This window comes from Chrysemys picta, chromosome 20, assembly GCF_011386835.1.
Source record: "Chrysemys picta bellii isolate R12L10 chromosome 20, ASM1138683v2, whole genome shotgun sequence".
Lineage (NCBI taxonomy): Eukaryota > Metazoa > Chordata > Testudines > Emydidae > Chrysemys > Chrysemys picta.
In genome coordinates this window covers 7,066,538-7,084,065 of record NC_088810.1, presented here as the reverse complement: position 1 = coordinate 7,084,065, position 17,528 = coordinate 7,066,538, and the positions used below count along the sequence as shown (strand labels likewise).

At 48.6% G+C, this 17,528-nt stretch overlaps 2 long non-coding RNA genes across 2 annotated transcripts in view; both read left to right on the top strand.

Moving 5' to 3' along the window:
- LOC135976848 (uncharacterized) overlaps nt 1-17,528 on the top strand; it is a 1,653,704-nt gene that overhangs the window by 24,398 nt on the left and 1,611,778 nt on the right. The window lies entirely within an intron of this gene.
- The window catches only part of LOC135976849 (uncharacterized), a 98,056-nt gene continuing 95,108 nt past the window's right edge, over nt 14,581-17,528 (top strand). The window contains exons 1-2 of the long non-coding RNA XR_010594140.1: nt 14,581-14,616; nt 16,109-16,141. This is a non-coding gene — a long non-coding RNA (uncharacterized LOC135976849). The remainder of the gene's footprint in view (nt 14,617-16,108; nt 16,142-17,528) is intronic.

Genomic DNA, 17,528 nt, shown 5'->3' with positions numbered 1-17,528 from the left:
TAGAGGCAGTCAAAGTCAGACATGAGAAAAGCACAATATGAACGAGAGGAGAGGTGGCGGGCTGAATCGCGGGATGAAAAGAGCAAGTGGCGGGCTGAAGATGATAGGTGGCATCAGCTTGCAGACAGAAGGCAAGAGTCAATGCTCCTTCTGCTGGAGCATCAAACTGATATGCTCCAGCGTATGGTTGAGCTGCAGGAAAGGCAGCAGGAGCAGAGACTGCCGCTACAGCCCCTGTGTAACCAACAGCCCTCCTCCCCAAGTTCCATAGCCTCCTCACCCAGACGCCCAAGAACACGGTGGGGGGGCCTCCGGCCACCCAGTCACTCCACCCCAGACGATTGCCTAAGCATCAGAAGGCTGGCCTTCAATAAGAGTTAAAGTTTTAAAATGCAGTGTGTCCTTTTCCATCCCTCCTCCCCCACCCATCCCAGGCTACCTTGGCAATTATCCCCCTACTTGTGTGAGGAATTAATAAAGAATGCATGAATGTGAAATAACAATGACTTTATTGCCTCTGCAAGCGGTGCTCGAATTGGGGAGGGGAGGGTGGGAGTGGTTGGTTTACAGGGAAGTAGAGTGAACCGGGTGGGGGGGGGTCGGCAGGTTCATCAAGGAGAAACAAACAGAAGTTTCACACCGTAACCTGGCCAGTCACAAAACTCGTTTTCAAAGCTTCTCTGATGCGCACCGCGCACTGCTGTGCTCCTCTAACCACCCTGGTGTCTGGCTGCGCGTAATCAGCGGCCAGGAGAGTTGCCTCAACCTCCCACCCCACCATAAATATCTCCCCCTTTCTCTCACAGATATTGTGGAGTGCAGAGCAAGCAGCAATAACAATGGGGATATTCTTTTCGCTGAGGTCTGAGCGTGTCACTAAGCTGAGCCAGCGCGCTTTTAAACGTCCAAATGCACATTCCACCACCATTCGGCACTTGCTCAGCCTATAGTTGAACAGGTCCTGACTCCTGTCCAGGCTGCCTGTGTACGGCTTCATGAGCCATGGCATTAAGGCGTAGGCTGGGTCCCCAAGGATCACGATAGGCATTTCAACATCCCCAATGGTTACTTTCTGGTCCAGGAAGAAAGTCCCTTCCTCCAGCTTTCGAAACAGACCAGAGTGCCTGAAGACGCGAGCATCATGTACCTTTCCCGGCCATCCCACGTTGATGTTGGTGAAACGTCCCTTGTGATCCACCAGGGCTTGCAGCAGCATTGAAAAGTACCCCTTGCGGTTTATGTACTCAGTGGTTTGGTGCTCCGGTGCCAAGATAGGGATATGGGTTCTGTCTATGGCCCCACCACAGTTTGGGAATCCCATTTCAGCAAAACAATCCACTATTGCCTGCACGTTGCCCAGAGTCACTACCCTTGATATCACCAGGTCTTTCATTGCCCTGGAAACTTGGATCACAGCAGCCCCCACAGTAGATTTGCCCACTCCAAACAGATTCCCGACTGACCGGTAGCTGTCTGGCGTTGCAAGCTTCCACAGAGCTATCGCCACTCGCTTCTCAACTGTGAGGGCTGCTCTCATCCTGGTATTTTGGCGCTTCAGGGCAGGGGAAAGCAAGTCACAAAGTTCCATGAAAGTGCCCTTACGCATGAGAAAGTTTCGCAGCCACTGTGAATCGTCCCACACCTGCAGCACGATGCGGTCCCACCAGTCTGTGCTTGTTTCCCGGGCCCAGAATCGGCGTTCCATGCCATGAACCTGCCCCAGTGACACCATGATTTCCACATTGCTGGGGCCTGTGCCTTGTGGGAGGTCTATGTCCATGTCAATTTCCTCATCACTCTCTTCACCGCACTGCAATTGCCTCCTCGGCTGGTCCGGGTTTTGCCTTGGCATGTCCTGGCTCTGCATATACTCCAGGACAATGCGCGTGGTTTTCATAGTGCTCATAATTGCCGCGGTGATCTGAGCGGGCTCCATGATCCCAGTGCTAGCTATGGCGCCTGGTCTGAAAAAAGGCGCGAAACTAGTATCTGACAGACCAGGAGAAGGAGGGAGGGCGGGAGGGAGGGAGGGCCGACTGACAACATGGCGTACAGGTACAGGGAATTAAAATCAAGAAAGGTGGCTGTGCATCAGGGAGAAACATAAACAACTGTCACACAGAATGGTCCCCCCAAAGATTAAACTGAAAAGCCTGGGTTTAGCAGGCCGTTGATTTCACGGAGGAAGGGGAAGCAAATGAATACAGAACAAATCTATTTTTTACATCTTAAGCTGGCAGCCGACGGTGCAGCATGAGTGATAGCCTCTGCAGTACGATGACGATGGGTACCAGTCGTAATATACCATCTTCTACCAAAAGGAAAGGGGCTGCTGCTGTGTAGCAATGCAGCCCCACGTCTGCCAGCCCCACGTCTGCCAGCACCCAGATCGCCCTTGGCATCTTCTGGGTGCTTAGCAGACAATACTGGGCAATTGGCAGAAAATAGTATACTACGACTGATAGCCATCATCATCGAGACAGTAGCATGTCTGCCCAGGTGCCCATGATTGACAGCCACTGCAGTATGACGACGACGGATACCAGTCATAATATACCATCTTCTACCAAAGGGCAAGGGGCTGGTGCAATGCAGCCCTACGGCTGCCAGCCCCACAGCTATCACTCATGCTACACCGTCTACCGCCAAAAGGCAGTTAGCAGCTGCTGCTGTGTAGCAATGAAGTCCCACGTCTGCCGGCACCCAGAGGACATATGGTGACGGTGAGCTCAGCTGAGCTGAGCGGGCTCCATGCTTGCCGTGGTATGTTGTCTGCACAGGTAACCCAGGTAAAAAGGCGCAAATCTATTGTCTGCCGTTGCTGTGACGGAGGGGGAGGGGCCTGACGACATGTACCCGGAAACTCCCGCGACACTGTTTTGCATCATCTGGGCATTGGGATCTCAACCCAGAATTCCAATGGGCGGCGGAGACTGCTGGAACTGTGGGATAGCTGTGGGATAGCTACCCATAGTACAATGCTCCGGAAGTCGACGCTAGCCTCGGCACTGTGGACACGGTCCGCCGACTAGGGCACTTAGAGCATTTTATGTGGGGACACACACAATCGGCTGTATACAACCGATTTCTATAAAACCGGCTTCTATAAATTCGAACTAATTTCGTAGTGTAGACATACCCTCAGATATCCAGGTTCCCCTCTCCAGGCTGCCCAGATAGGGCAGATGGGGTCTGTGAGAGTGAGGGGCCCCTCCGTGGGCTGAGGGCAGACACCCGTTCTCTGCTCAGCGCCAGAAGCTCTGTGATCGGCGAGGTCAGTGGGGTCTCCCTGCCCTGCCCAGGTGCGAGGTCAGACCAACGGGGGTGAAGGGCAGCAGAGGCTGGAGCTTGCCAGAGCCAGTGTGCTGCAGCCTTCGCCCCCTGCCCAAGAGAGGCCGGCACAGACCAGGCTGCAGGGGCCAGGTTGTTGGAATCCAGGACGAGTTTCTGGAGACTGGGTCTAGCCATTGCTCAGTGGTGGTGCCAGGGCCAGGGGCTCATGGTGCCTCTTGCTCTTGCCCTAACGCTCTTCCTCAGCACTGCCGATGCCAGCCCAGCCCCCTGCCAGCACTGCAGGGTCCAAACGTATCCCTGGCACTGCCAGTGCCTGACTCTCCCGGTGTCTAACCCCAGCTGTGATCAGGAGCAGGCCCGGCTGCCAGAGCTGTGTGGGGAACAGTAATTCCAATGCCGGGAGGAGTCGCTAGCTCTAAACCCGGCTTGGTTCCCATTTGGGGCAGAAGCTGAAATTGCTGAAATTTGCCACGAGAGGGAAGATCGTGGGGTCCGTGTCTCTGGGGTTGCCCACCTGGCACGCTGCCCTGGAGGTCAGAGCCTGAAGGCGCAGGGTGATGTAGAGCTGCAAGCCTAGGAACATCACAGCTAGTGCTGCAGGGGGATTCCGGGCATGGCGAGGGTTATGGGGCCCTGGCAGGCTGGGGTGAGACTTCCCCAATTTATACCTCCCCCATTGAACAGCAGCCGAGCGGGAAGGGGCATCTCGCACCCCAGGAGCTGCAGCAGCCCAGAAACATCACCTATGGGAGCAGTGAGACTGTCTCCTTTCCAAGAGCAATGTCCCACATTCCCCAAAGGGAGCGGTTTGATACCTGCCTGGACACGGATGAGTTAGAGTGTCCGGGTTCAGTTCCTCAGAGCTCTCAGGCGGGTAGGAGCGAAATCCCTTGACACATTACACAGCTCGGTTCTGTCCTTCCCTCTCACTCAGTTTCAGGGAACTCTGCAGGTGACTCAGCAGGTGACCCGGCCAGGAAGGGAAACCAGATCCGGATGCAGCCTGTGGATGACGCACATTCTGCCCTCTTCACACCAAGGACTTCATGGCCTCCCACGGACACGTCCTGAGTGAATGGGACCCTGCTTGCCCCTTCTGGACCCTCAGCAGATGCCCAGGGGTAAGGGGCTCTGGTACAGTCCAGTCTCCTGGGTCATTGTACCAGATCCACACTGAGGCACTTGGCACCGCCTGCCCACCGCTCCTGCTGCCTCCTCTGCAGCCCCTGAGCTAGACATGCTCTGAGCAGGGCTGTCCCTGCCCTTGCCCCTGCCCCTGCCCCTGCCCCTGCCCCTGCTGGCTGCTTGCTGCATGGCAGGGAAGGGCAGTGGGGAGTTGTGGTGACCCGTTGCTTGTTGCCCGGGGCGGTGGGCTGTGGGAGCCCCAGGGAGAGCTGGATGGGAGCTGGGCCTGAGCCAGGGGATGGGTAATGTGGCACGTGGCCCCGTGACCTTTCTACAGAATTAATTCCTTTGTCTTGACTGCCATTTTATGATGGACAGATTCCGTTTACACAGTCCGGCTTGCCCACTGTCCACTGTATATTTTAATCCCTTTGTGTACCATGATAGGGGCTTAGACACAGATTCTCCTGCCCTTCTGGAGAAGGCTCTCAATTCAGGCATGTGTTTGAGGTTTTGGTGAAGAAAGGGTTCACAGCAACCATGCCTGCCCTCGGCCCCACCCTCTGAAATTTTGTTGGGTTGGACACCACTCCCTTGTGAAGCTTCCCAAATGCAAAGTGTTATCTTTTACAACCGTAGCAGGAACAACATTTTTAATGGAGTGCTTTGGAACGGTAAGATCCCCTCAGTTACCCCACTCTCTGTTCCCAAAAGGGCAGCTGGGAGAACTCTCCCCTCCAGGAGATCTGACCCCCGTCTTCCCTTAAAACCTGACCCACAGGTGAGGGGTCTGGCATTTAAATGCAGATCCTTCACCGTCCTCCTGAGGAAAAGCCTCCCTACAAAAGGTGGGCAGACCCTCCTGTCCCCCCTCACCTTCCTTCTGGACTTTCCTCTCTGGGCTCCCCTCTGATGCAGACACCCCTGTGTCCCCGAAAAGGGAAGGTGACCCTGATCCAGCTGTGGTTTCACAGCTACCAGCTATGACAGACCCTTCACTGGCCAGCACAATCCCCCGCTTTCACTCAGGTTGGGCTTGCTTCCAGGTACAGTGCCCTTGGGGTCTCTTCCCACCACAGTGGTCACCAACTTCCATCTCTGGGATACATGTCTCTGTGCACCCCAGGGCAGGACCTGTCCCATGCTGACCTGCAACTTCCTGGCAGTCAGCTGCTGGGACGGCCTCCATGTTACAAGGAGGAACATCCCCCTCCTCCAAGGAGACGATCACAGGACAGGAGCTGGCTCTATCCAGCCCTTCCTGCAGGGACCTGCCTTGAGCCCCAGGGCTGTAGGAACTGGTTACCACCATCATTGCTGCTACCGAGGAATTAAAGAAACACTCTCCTATTCCCCCAGCAGCACTTGTGACTTTACCCTCCCCTCTGGGATTTTCAGGACAAGATTCCTTCTTCCTGATAACAAACCCTGGGGCAGATTCTGCCACATCAAAAAAATTATTCCCCAGTAGAAGCGGTGCAAAAATGTGTGCCACCGCTGCAACAGTCAGTTCAGCCTGCAAATCACCAGTGTCCATGTGTTCCTCAGCTAAAGGTGCAAGGACTTTGTATCCTCCCAGCTGATCTAATTCTGCCATTTTTCCTGGTAACAAATCCTTCTCCTGGATCAGGTCCCTCCTGAGCACAGAAATTTCTGCACAAGTGTCTCTCCATCCTTGGAGCACTTTGCCATGACACTTAGCAGCATGCATATGCTCCCTGCTTGGCTGTGTAGAAGGAACCTTTACAAATCCTGTGTGGAAAGAGGCAGTAGCCCGGGATACCCCTGTGCTCTGAGAAGCAGCAGTTTCATGTGTTACCTGCTGCCTGTTCCCACTTAGCCTCGGACATTTAGTTCTCAGGGGCTCAGTGGACTTACAATGATAGCACCTCTTGGGCTCCTCTGCTTGTACAGGAGACTTGGGACAAGTGATTTCCCTCTGCCAGTGGTTTCTGTTTAATTGCAGCTTGTGACTGCTCGTAAGAGTCTGCAAACTCAGCTAATTCCCCCACTGCGTCCACCTCTTTCTCCCACAAATACTGTTTTACATCACCACTGCACATATTCAGGAACCGTTCCTGAGTAACCAAATCACACATTACTTCAAAGCTTGTAATGCCTTTTCCGCTCACCCACTTGTCTAACAAATCTCTCATTTCATTTCAATAGGCCACATTACTTAATCCAGATCCCCTCTTAAGACTCCTGAATTTTACCCTGTAGTTTGCAGGTGTAATCTGAAACTGTTTCAAAACTGGTTCTTTAAATTTACCATAGATTGAAGCATCAGCAATAGGCATCTTATTGAATATGTCCAGAGCTCTCCCAGTCAATTTTGCAACTCAGGTAGTCATTTTTGATCTTCAGGAATCGCATGGAGAGTGCACAGTCTCTCAAAGGTGATGAAATATTCAGCAATATCACTGGATTCATAATACTGCGGCCAGAATTGTTCCCATTTGTGGATTTTGGGGGAAGCACAGCCAGCTGCTGAAGGATTCTGTCTCTTCCACTCCATTACAGCCAGTTCATGCTTCTGGGTCTCAATTTGGGCCTCTATTTCTCTGTCTTTTAACTCCAGGGCTAGCTGCCTCTCTCTTTCCTTCTCCTCCTGAGCATGTTGCATCTCCCTTTCCTTCTCCTCCTGGGCAGCTTCTGTGCCTCAATTTCTTTGTCTTTTAAGTCCGTGGCTCTTTTGTGAGCAGCTTCCTCCCTGGCTGCCTCTGCTTCTTTTTAGCCTCATTTGAAACTCACGGGGCTTTGCCTTCTCTTCCGCTTCCTCTCTGGCCAGCTCTAATTTTGTAGCTGCCTCACTGGTAGTCATTTTCCTGCTTTCTTGTGCTTATTTCACTTACGAGAAATATACAAACAGAAAATAACAAACCAGTAACCACTTTCTTTGTTCTCCAGCCACCACACTCTAAACTCACTGAATATCACTACCAGTATCTCAAAGCAATCATTAGTGCACAGATCCTGTCGACTACGCCGCTGTGATGGGTTCGGTCACAGAGACCCCCTTGGGACTGTCTCCTGATGTGCTGAGACTACCTCTGAGCCCGTTTTCTCTGCCAGTTTGGGTCTCCAGACCCCTGCCTTCTTGAGCCAGACAAGCTACCCTCCTGCAACACAGACCAAGGGTCTGAACCACGCCCCCAAAGCTGCAGACTTAACTGAAAACAGATTAAGAAGTGCTCCTGTCTCCAGCACCCAGACATCCAGCTACCAATGGGATCCAAACCCCAAATAAATCTGTTTTACTCTGTATAAAGTTTATACAGGATAAACTCATAAATTGTCTGCCCTCTGTGACACTGATAGAGACATATGCACAGCTGTTTGCTCCCCCAAGTATTAATCACTTACTCTGGGTTAATTAATTAACAAAGGTGATTTCATTAAGTATAAAAAGTACGATTTAAGTGGTTTCAAGTAATAACAGACAGAACAAAGTAAGTTACCAAGTAAAATGAAAAAAATATGCAAGGCTAACTTAATACACTAAGGATCTAGTTACAAATACTAATTTCTCACCCTAGATGTTATCTCATGTACAATTCTTTTGAGCCTAACGTTGTAATTTATGGCCTTGGTCCAGCAATCACCCAGACCCCCATAGTTACAGTCCTTTTTTTCCAGTTTCTTTCATGCATCTCTTTGGGGCGGAGAGGCCGTCTCTTGAGCCAGCTGAAGACAAATATGGAGAGGCTTCCAGGGCCTTTTATATTCTCTCTCTTGTGGAGAGAAACCTCTTTGTTCTTTTGTGGAAAATCACAACAACAAGATGGAGTTTGTAGCTACCTGGACAAGTCACATGTCCATGAATGATTCAGCTTTTTGCAGGCTGATGCCATTGTTTACATATTAGGTTGAACGTTGCCAGGACAGCTCAGATGTGGACTGATGTCTCTCCAAGTTCATTGTTTGTTAAGTACATCCAATACTTGAATTGTCCCTTCACAATATGTTGGCTAAACCTCCTTTACAGCAAACAATTCAAATACAAGCATAGAGCCAACACTCCTAACTTCAGATATAAAAAGGATACATGCCTACAAATAGGATGAATATATTCAGTAGATCATAACCTTTGCAAAGATGCGTTACATGGCATATCTAGCCCAAAGTATACTTCAGTTATGTTATATTTACACTCATAAGCATGTTTCCATAAACATATAGATGGCAACGTCACAGTCTCATAAAACCACTTATTCCAGGAGTTAGAAGGACCAATTAGGCCATGTCTACACTTATGTGTGGTGAAGACGCTCTATGCTGATGGAAGAGAGCTCTCCTGCCAGCATAAAAAACCACTCCCGCGAGCAGCATAAGCTGTGTCAGGAGGAAAAACTCTTCCGCTGATGTAGCGCTGTGCACACTAGCGCTTATGTCAGTGTAACTTATGTCACTCAGGGGATGGAATAGTCACATCCTTGAGCGACATACGTTTTGCTGACATTGGCAGTAGTGCAGACATAGCTTATATAATAATTCCATATGGTAATAAGCAATACCATTAGGGGAGTTGCACCACTTCAATTATATCAACACAAAGTGCCTGGGTGACTTAGGAACCTACTTCCTATTTTCAAATGTGTGCTCCAGACCAACGAATACTGGGGTTGTCACCTGTTTCCTACCGTCTGACCTAGCTCAGCCTCTCTAGAGTCTCAAAAACCTGGAACTGCTGCAGAATGAAAAAGTGAGTATGAAAGTCTGGGATACAACAGGATGTGGTGGAGGAAAGATTAGGAGGGAAGGAGGATGTGATGGGGTGAAGGAGGAATGGGAGGGACTAGGGGAGGAGAAGGAAGAAATTGGCTTTGACTGTAATCACGTTATCAGGGCTTGGAACAGTGAGGTGTGCAGTGCCCAGCCCAGCATACAGTATAAATACAGTGCTCAGCCTTGCCATCTCTCACTGAGCGTGCCAGACCAGAAACAACTCCGCTCCAGAGAGAGTAAAGACGCAAAGATGAAGGTGTCATACGTGGCCGCTATCCTCATAGGGCTCCTCTCCCTGGAGAGCACCAGAGCAGCTCCATTGGTGAGATGATGTACTTATTATTTGTATTAAAGTAGCACTTAGAGGGTCCATCTGAAATCAGGACCCCATTTTGCTGGGTGCTGCCCTGACACAGGAGAGACAGTCCCTGCCCACACTCTGGTGAGGATTTACTGTGCCGGGTGTTCAACAGACACAGCGAGGGACAGACCTGGACCCAACTGGAATCAGGGCCCCTTATGCCAGGTGCTGCACAGACACACCATGAGGGCAGAACTGCAAAACTGGCCTATGTTTGGGAGGATACCAGGCTAAGGGGCCCATTCCTCCGTTTCAGCCCCGGCAGGATATCCGGCTACACTGGCCCATCGGTCTCATCTAGAGCAGCAGTTCTTAAGTTACTGCATGACCTGACTTCTGGTAGCCTGGTGGGGGGCTGAACAGGTTTCCAGGATTGGGTAGAATGATTTTAGGAGGAGGGGCCAGCTGTTGTAAATGGCCCATAGAACTACTGGAGTTGATGAGGCCAGCTCCCCCAGATGATGTAAATTGTCTGTAGCTCCATTTGGTCAATGGATAGTCAGGAGGGGGCCTCTAGAAGTTACCGTAATACCAGGAGCGGCACCAGGGTTTTTGGCACCCTAGGCGGGGGTCCTTGTGTGTTCCCAGTCATCGTCAGCAATTCTGCGGCAGAAGGGTCCTTGCACGCTTCCGGTGTTTGGGGCACTTAGGTGGCGGGTCCCGGAGCGAGTGAAGGACCCGCCACCGAATTGCCGCCGAAGACCCGGAGCGCGGAAGGACCCCCCGCCGCTGAATTGCCGCCGAGGGCAGCAAAATGCCGCCCCCCCAAATCCTGCTGCCCTAGGCGACCGCCTAGGTCACCTAAATGGAGGTGACGGCCTTGCGTAATACACATAATAAATACCTCTCATTTTACAGGGCTCTGGTAGCTTCAATAACAACAAAGTTGGTAATAGCAGCTGTAATGACAACAGCATAAATATCATGTGATTCCCTCCTCACGTCATGCAGCTTTATACATATCAGGTCAATCAACCCTGCTCCAGCTGGTTTCTTGTCTGGTAAAGGTTACCAAGCAAGGAGCATTTCCTGCAGTTTTTCCATGTTACAAAGGCAATTTAGAAATGCCACCTTCTGCAGAGGGCTTACAAAAATTTCCACAGCTCTCTTATAGGGTCAGCTGTGCCCTGATTGGGGCTTCATGGGAGGATGATCTCTTCTTCTACAAGTCCACTGGACAAGCATAAACTGTTCCACAATTCCTTTGGGTACCCACTAAATATCTCACAGGAGATCCTTCCGAAATGACACAGAATGCATTGCTCTTGGCAACAGTCATAGGAACTCACTGTAAATTGTATCCTATCAAGGATATCTAGGCTGACTTCATCGCTATCAGATTAATTTTGCCGCATGTCATCTGAGAAGGAGTAACAGAAGAAATCCCCAAGTTCTTGTCTCGAGCCCAGCTCCCTTTTTACCAGACCACACTGGCTCCCATTTCCCAACCAGCAGCCGTTTGTGTCCAGTTCCTTTCAGGACACCATTTTCATTTCACTGCTCCCACAGAAATAGAAGCAACAAATAATTAATGTTTTAGTAACTTGCTTTTTTCCTGTAGGTTGATGGAGGATCTGGAGGGGGCGTGTCTGTGAGTATTCAGAATTTATTCTCCTTTGGAGCTTTTACATTTGCCAGATTAAACATAGGAAGCCCATTGGCCTCCAGAGGTGGGTCAGAGGTTAGGCTAGCTGAGAGAGCCCGGGGAGTGCAAACACAAGCAGTGCAATCTAATTAACGCAGAGACAGTTTAGAGTTGACTTGATCCTGGTATACACGTAACTGCAGGGGGAAGAGATTTCTGATGGGAGATGGCTCTTTAATCAAACAAAGGAAGACAAGATGCAATCATCTAAAACTGAAACTAGACAAATTGAATCAAGAAAGAAGGTGCTAGCTTTTAACAGTATTAAATAACCATTGGAACAATTAATTTAGGAGGTGGTGGAGTCCCTGGCTATGTCTACACTAGAGACCTTACAGGGGCACAGCTGTACCAATGCAGGTGTGCCACTGTAACAGGTCATGTAGCCGCACTATGGCGACGGAAGAGATCTGTCATGTTGATGTAATTATAGCACCCCCCAACGAGTGGGGGTAGTAATGTTGGCCGGAGAAGCTCTCCCAAAAACATACCGCTGTGCACACTGCCGCTTATGCTGGCGAAATGTCTGTCACTCGGGGGGGTATTTATTTTACACTTCTGAGAGACATAAGTTTTTCTGACATAAGTGGGAGTGTAGACATGGCCTTAATCCCTGAAAATCTTTAAATCTAGATGGGATCTTTTTAAAAATAATGCACTAAATAAAACAGGTTATGGGCTATATGCAGGAGTCACTGGGTAGAGTCTGTGTTCTGTTATGCAGGAGGTCAATCTAGATGAGTCTAATGACCCCTTCTGGCCTTAAAATCTAGGAATATTATTTCTCACCATGAGATGTCAGACTAAATAAAAGAGATCCAGTTCTCATAGATTCTAGCGATTAATTCTGATGGGAAGAATAATGGGGAGGTGGAATGTTTCTAAAACTAAAGTTTCCTGCCTGCACTGGGTGGAAATTAGCTTTGTTTGGATGATAATGCAGAAAGAGCAGGATCAATTCATTCCGGTTTGATTTCCTGTCAGATGGTGGGGATATCCTTAGTGCTTGCCAATGACTATTCAGAAATCACTTCGTTGTCAGGAACACTTACATTATCGTGGTGTCTCTAAGAAGCCCAAATCTTGATCCCGGTGTTTGGCTGGAGTAACCTGGGCAGTCAGTTATTATTATTTGTATGACAGGACCACCTGTACAGCTCTCGTGACTCATGATCCAGTGACCTAGCCACTGAACGACACTGCCCCCAAGGAGTGCTGGGTGCATAACTGCTCACTGTGTTTTTCAAAATCTCCTCCTAGCCTACGTGAGAGTCCAGGAAAGACCCTCATCTCTCCTCAGGAGAAATAAAATAGCTTCAATAAAAGAGCTTCTAAATTCATCTTTTTCTTCTAGTTTTAAAAAGAGCCCAGGGAATCTTGTTGGTTTCTTAATTGAAAAAGAGAACCATACAGTTTTGGTTTCAAAACACATTGTGAAAGTTTCAGGACAAATATTTAGTTTTGGAAAACCAAAATCACCAACACTTTTCACCCAATTTTTTTAGATTCATATTTTTCATCTAAATGGTTTTTTCCCCTACAAAAGCGTGTCTGAAAAACAACTTTTAAATCGAAAAATTATTTTAATGAAAAAATTTCAACCAGCTCTAGTGAACCAAATATAATTTTTGGTTAATATGAAAAGTTTCATGGAAAAATTTCCAATTTCTTGAGATTATTAACACAAAGAATGAAAACCAAAACATGGGGAAAGCTTTGGTTTTAGATCTCCCGCCCTTGTCAGTGGAAAAGTAAAGGGGGAAAATTTTAAGTTTTTCATTAAAAAACAGAGTTCCAAAAAAATTTGTAAAAAATGTTGAAACTTGCAATTATTTTTTAATTTCTAAAACACACATCATTTTTCGAGCCCCTCCAGAAAAAGGGACATAATTGGTGAAACAAAAAGGGGGGTGAGAATCATAAATAAAAAAACCTGCAAACGTTTTTCACTTCTGAATTTCTCCAAAGGAGAAAAAAATTTGAAAAACAATGGACAATATATTTATAAAAATTCATTTGGAAAAATTTCAACCAGCTCTAATTCTTATCTGGAGGGGTAAGGAAACTGCCAAACTCTGGAGGTTAATCCCAGCACTGAGAAAGAAGGGCAGTGGGAATGTTGAGTATCTGAGGCCTTGTCTACACTACAGACTTCTGCTGGCATAGCGGTGTTGGTCTGGGGTGTGAAGATGTTTGATCTCTGACCGACACGGCTGTGCTGGCAAAAGCCCCCAGACACAGTTATAGCAGCAAAACTCTGCTTGTGCCCATATAGATTATATAGTTCAGAAAACGCTAGTATAACCTGCACCCACAAAAGCGCACTGGTACGCTGGGACAGCTATAATGACAGTGTGCTCCTGGTGTAGACATGGTGTGGTTAAGCTATGGACAATGGGAGGGAAGTGAAAGCCCTAGGTGAAACTTCCACCTTGCGCCCCCCCCGCCCTGTGGCAGCTCCCCGCCCCCCCTCTCCCCTGAGGCGCCACCCCCACGGCAGCTCCCCCCCCCGGGGAGCCGTACAGCAGCTCCCCACCCCAGCTCACCCCCAGCTTTTTGGCGCCGCCAAATCTTGGCGCTTTAGGCAACTCCCTAGTTTGCCTTAATGGTAGCACTGGCCCTGAACATGGGTAAAGTTTTGGTTCTTAATCCTCCATTTCTCTTCACACACCCTTTCCCCCCAGTTTTAACCACTTTTTCAGTGAGAAAGTAAAGGCAGGAAATATTCAGCTTTTCTTTAAAAAAACACTTTAAAAAATGTTGACGTACACAATTATTTTGTGTACTAAATGTCCTAAACCACACCATTTTTTCAAACAGCTCTAGTCAAAGGGAAATATGGAGTGAAAATCTAGGAAAGGGGGTTGGAAGCTAAAATGAGGAAATTGTAAACCATTTTCATTTCTGATTTTGTCCAAAAAGCTGAAAAACAATTGACAATTTTTTAAAAAAAATTCATGTGGATAAACTTCAATCAGCTCTAATTCTTATCCCGAGCAGTAAGGAAACCCCCAAACTCTGGAGGTTAATCCCAGCCCTGAGAAAGAAGGGCAGTGGGAAGGCTGCCCATCACAGAGCTGTCTGGAGACATGTCTACACTACAGACTTCCCCTGGGAAAGCTGTGCTGGTCTGGGGTGTGTAGATGTTTGGGCCTTGGCTGACAAGGCTCTGCTGGCAAAAGTCCCTAGTGCAGACACAGTTATAGTAGCAAAACTGTACTTTTCCCTGTAGCGATTATTTAGCTCAGAATACGCTAGTATAACCTACACCCACAAAAGCGCACTAGTACACTGGGATGGCTGTACTGACAAGGTGCTACTGGTGTGGACATGGTGTGGTTAACCTATGGACAATGGGAGAGAAGTAGCTATATTTTGATGATGCTGGAGAAAGTGTAGGATCAAGTAACTCCCAGCTTTTTCCTTACAGGCTGCTGAGGACGTACCTGGGAGCAGTCCTGGGGTGAGCATTCCAAATTTGATTTGCTGTCAGGCTGTTTTCTATTCCCGCAGTGGCTCTTAGCAAACCTGAACCCTAAGCCAGTGGTCAGTTGGAATAGCCTGGACAGATTTGCCAGGATTGGAGCAAGAGACGAAGGAATAGGTGTCTAAATCCCAAAGGGTGTGTCAGAATCAATCCAAATGTCCTTTGCAGTGTCAATTCTTCTATTCTACTAGTAGCCATTTTGTGGGGATTCCGTGGGACCTGTTCTTTATACCCACGTTAAGAACCACTGCCTAGTAGGATCATACACACTGGGAGCTGTGATTGGCAGCAAATACTGTCATTCTGCACATCTGGAGCGGTGATTATAGTATCGCTATGGACAGTGTCAGAGAATAACAGAGTTCTCACTTTTTGTTTGGATACAGCAAGTAAGATACTTTATTTTCTCAAGCAATTGCATAGAGGGAGAGAGCTAAACGGTCTCTCCACAGGTAAACAATTACAGCAAGCATTTATACCTTTTGTTACAGACAATAATGAGCAACAGCTGCATTTTGTTTATACATAGGTTTTTCTGATATCTTGTTTTCCTCGTTTGTTTAGACTCTAGTCCAGGGGTGTCAAACTCAAATGACCATGAGGGCCACATGAGGACTAGTGCATTGGCTCGAGGGCCACATCACTGATACCCCCACCTCACAGCCCCCGGCCCTGCCCCCACTCCACCCCTTCCATGAGGTCCCACCCCTTTCCCGCCCCTTTCCACCCCATTTCCCGAAGTCCCCACCACAACGCTGCCCCTTCCCTGCCACCAGGCGGTACAGGAGGGGTGCAGGGTGTGGCAGGGGGCTCAGGGCAGGGAGTTGGTGTGTGTGTGGTGCAAGAGGTGTGAGGGGTGCGGCAGGGGGTTGGGGTGCAGGGTGCAGCAGGTGGCTCAGGGCAGGGAGTGCAGGAGGAGTGTGGGGTGTGGCAGGGGGCTCAGAGCAAGAAGTTGGGGTGCAGGAGGGGTTCCGGATGTGCCAGGGGGCTCAGGGCAGGGATTTGGGATGCAGGATGGGTGTGCGATGAGGCAGGGTGCTCAGAGCAGGGAGTTGTGATACAGGAGGAGTGTGGGGTGCGAGCTCCGGCCTGGTGCCACTTAGCTAGAGTGGAGCCGGGCTGGCAGCGGAGCGCATCGTGGCCAGGGCAGGCTCCTGGCCCCACGCTGCTCTGCTCCAGGAAGCGGCAGGAACCACGGCCCCTGAGGGAGTGGGGGTGGATACAGGGCTCCCTGCTGCTGCTCCTCCAGGTACCTCCCACTGGCCACGGTTCCCTGTTCCTGGCCAATGGAAGCTGGTGTGGGCGGTACCTTGAAGCGAGGCAAGGCACACTAGTATACTGGTAGATCTGCACTGGCAAAGCACTCCTAATGTAGAACTGGCTGGTAACACTATTGCCATTGTGAGGAATTAACAACCTTGAAGTGATTGGAGAAGGAGCTTCTTGATCCTGCTCTATTTCCTTACAGGCGGTTGTGGATCCAGTTGAAGGTCTTGTAGGGGTGAGTACTCAAAATTACTTTGGAATGATTATATAAAACAGCTTGACAGCAGAGGACATGCTTCCACGCTGATGACTGGTTCTACTCGACAATGATCCAAAGCAACGTGCAGACTGACACGTTCATTTTCATCACCTGAATCAGATCCACCAACAGAAGGTAGATTTTCTTTTTGAGTGGTTCGGGTTCTGTAGTTTTCACATTTGAGTGTTGTTCTTTTAAGACTTCTAACAACATGTTCCACACCTCGTACCTCTCAGATTTTGGAAGGCACTTCAGATTCTTAAGCCTTGGGTCGAGTGCTGTTGCTATCTTTAGAAATCTCATATTGGTACCTTCTTTGCATTTTGTCAAATCTGCAATGTAAGTGTTCTTAAAACAAACAGCATGTGCTGGGTCATCATCTGAGACTGCTATAACATTAAATATATGGTAGAATGTGGGTAAAACAGAGCAGGAGACATACAATCTCCCACAATGAGTTCAGTCACAAATTTAATTAACACATTATTTTTTTTGAACAAGTGTCATAAGCATGGAAGCATGTCCCCTGGAATGGTGGCTGAAGCATGAAGGGGCATACGAATGTTTAGCATATGTGAAACGTAAATACCTTGCAGTGCCGGCTACAAAAATGCCATGCAAACACCTCTCTCACTTTCAGGTGACACTCTAAATAAGAAGCAGGCAGCATTATTTCCCGTAAATGAAAACAAACTTGTTTGTCTTAGCGATTGGCTGAACCAGAAGTAGTATTGAGTGGAATTGTAGGCTCTAAAGTTTTACATGGTTTTGTTTTTGAGTGCAGTTATTTTAAAATAAAATCTACATTTGAAAGTTGCACTTTCACACAAAAGAGATTGCATTACAGCCCTTGTATGAGGTGAATTGAAAAATACTATTTTTTATATCGGAAGGACAGAACAGGTCGTGCTGGTGGGGGAGTGGCACTAGATGTGAAAAAAACAGAGTCAAATGAAGTAAAAATCTTAAATGAACCAAACCATAGAATCTCTATGGATAGTAATTTCATATACAACCAACCACCTGACCAAGATAGTGATAGCGACTGTGAAGTGCTCAGAGAGATTAGAGAGGCTATAAAAAAAAAAAACAACTCAATAATAATGGTGGATTTCAACTATCCCCATATTGAGGCCTTCACTGACTGACATTAGCCGTTTCCCTTATGCATTTAGTCCAACAGGAAGAAAAGTTGTCACTCATTTAGGGGGTCTCACAGTTGTGGGTTTCAAGTACAGATGCCTGAGGCTCGATTTCAAAAGGTGCCAAGCACCCTGGGCTACAACAGAAGTCAGTAGGGGCTCTGGGACAATTTGCCATGACACAAGCACCTCAGTTGCTTCTGCCAGGAATAGGAGCTAAC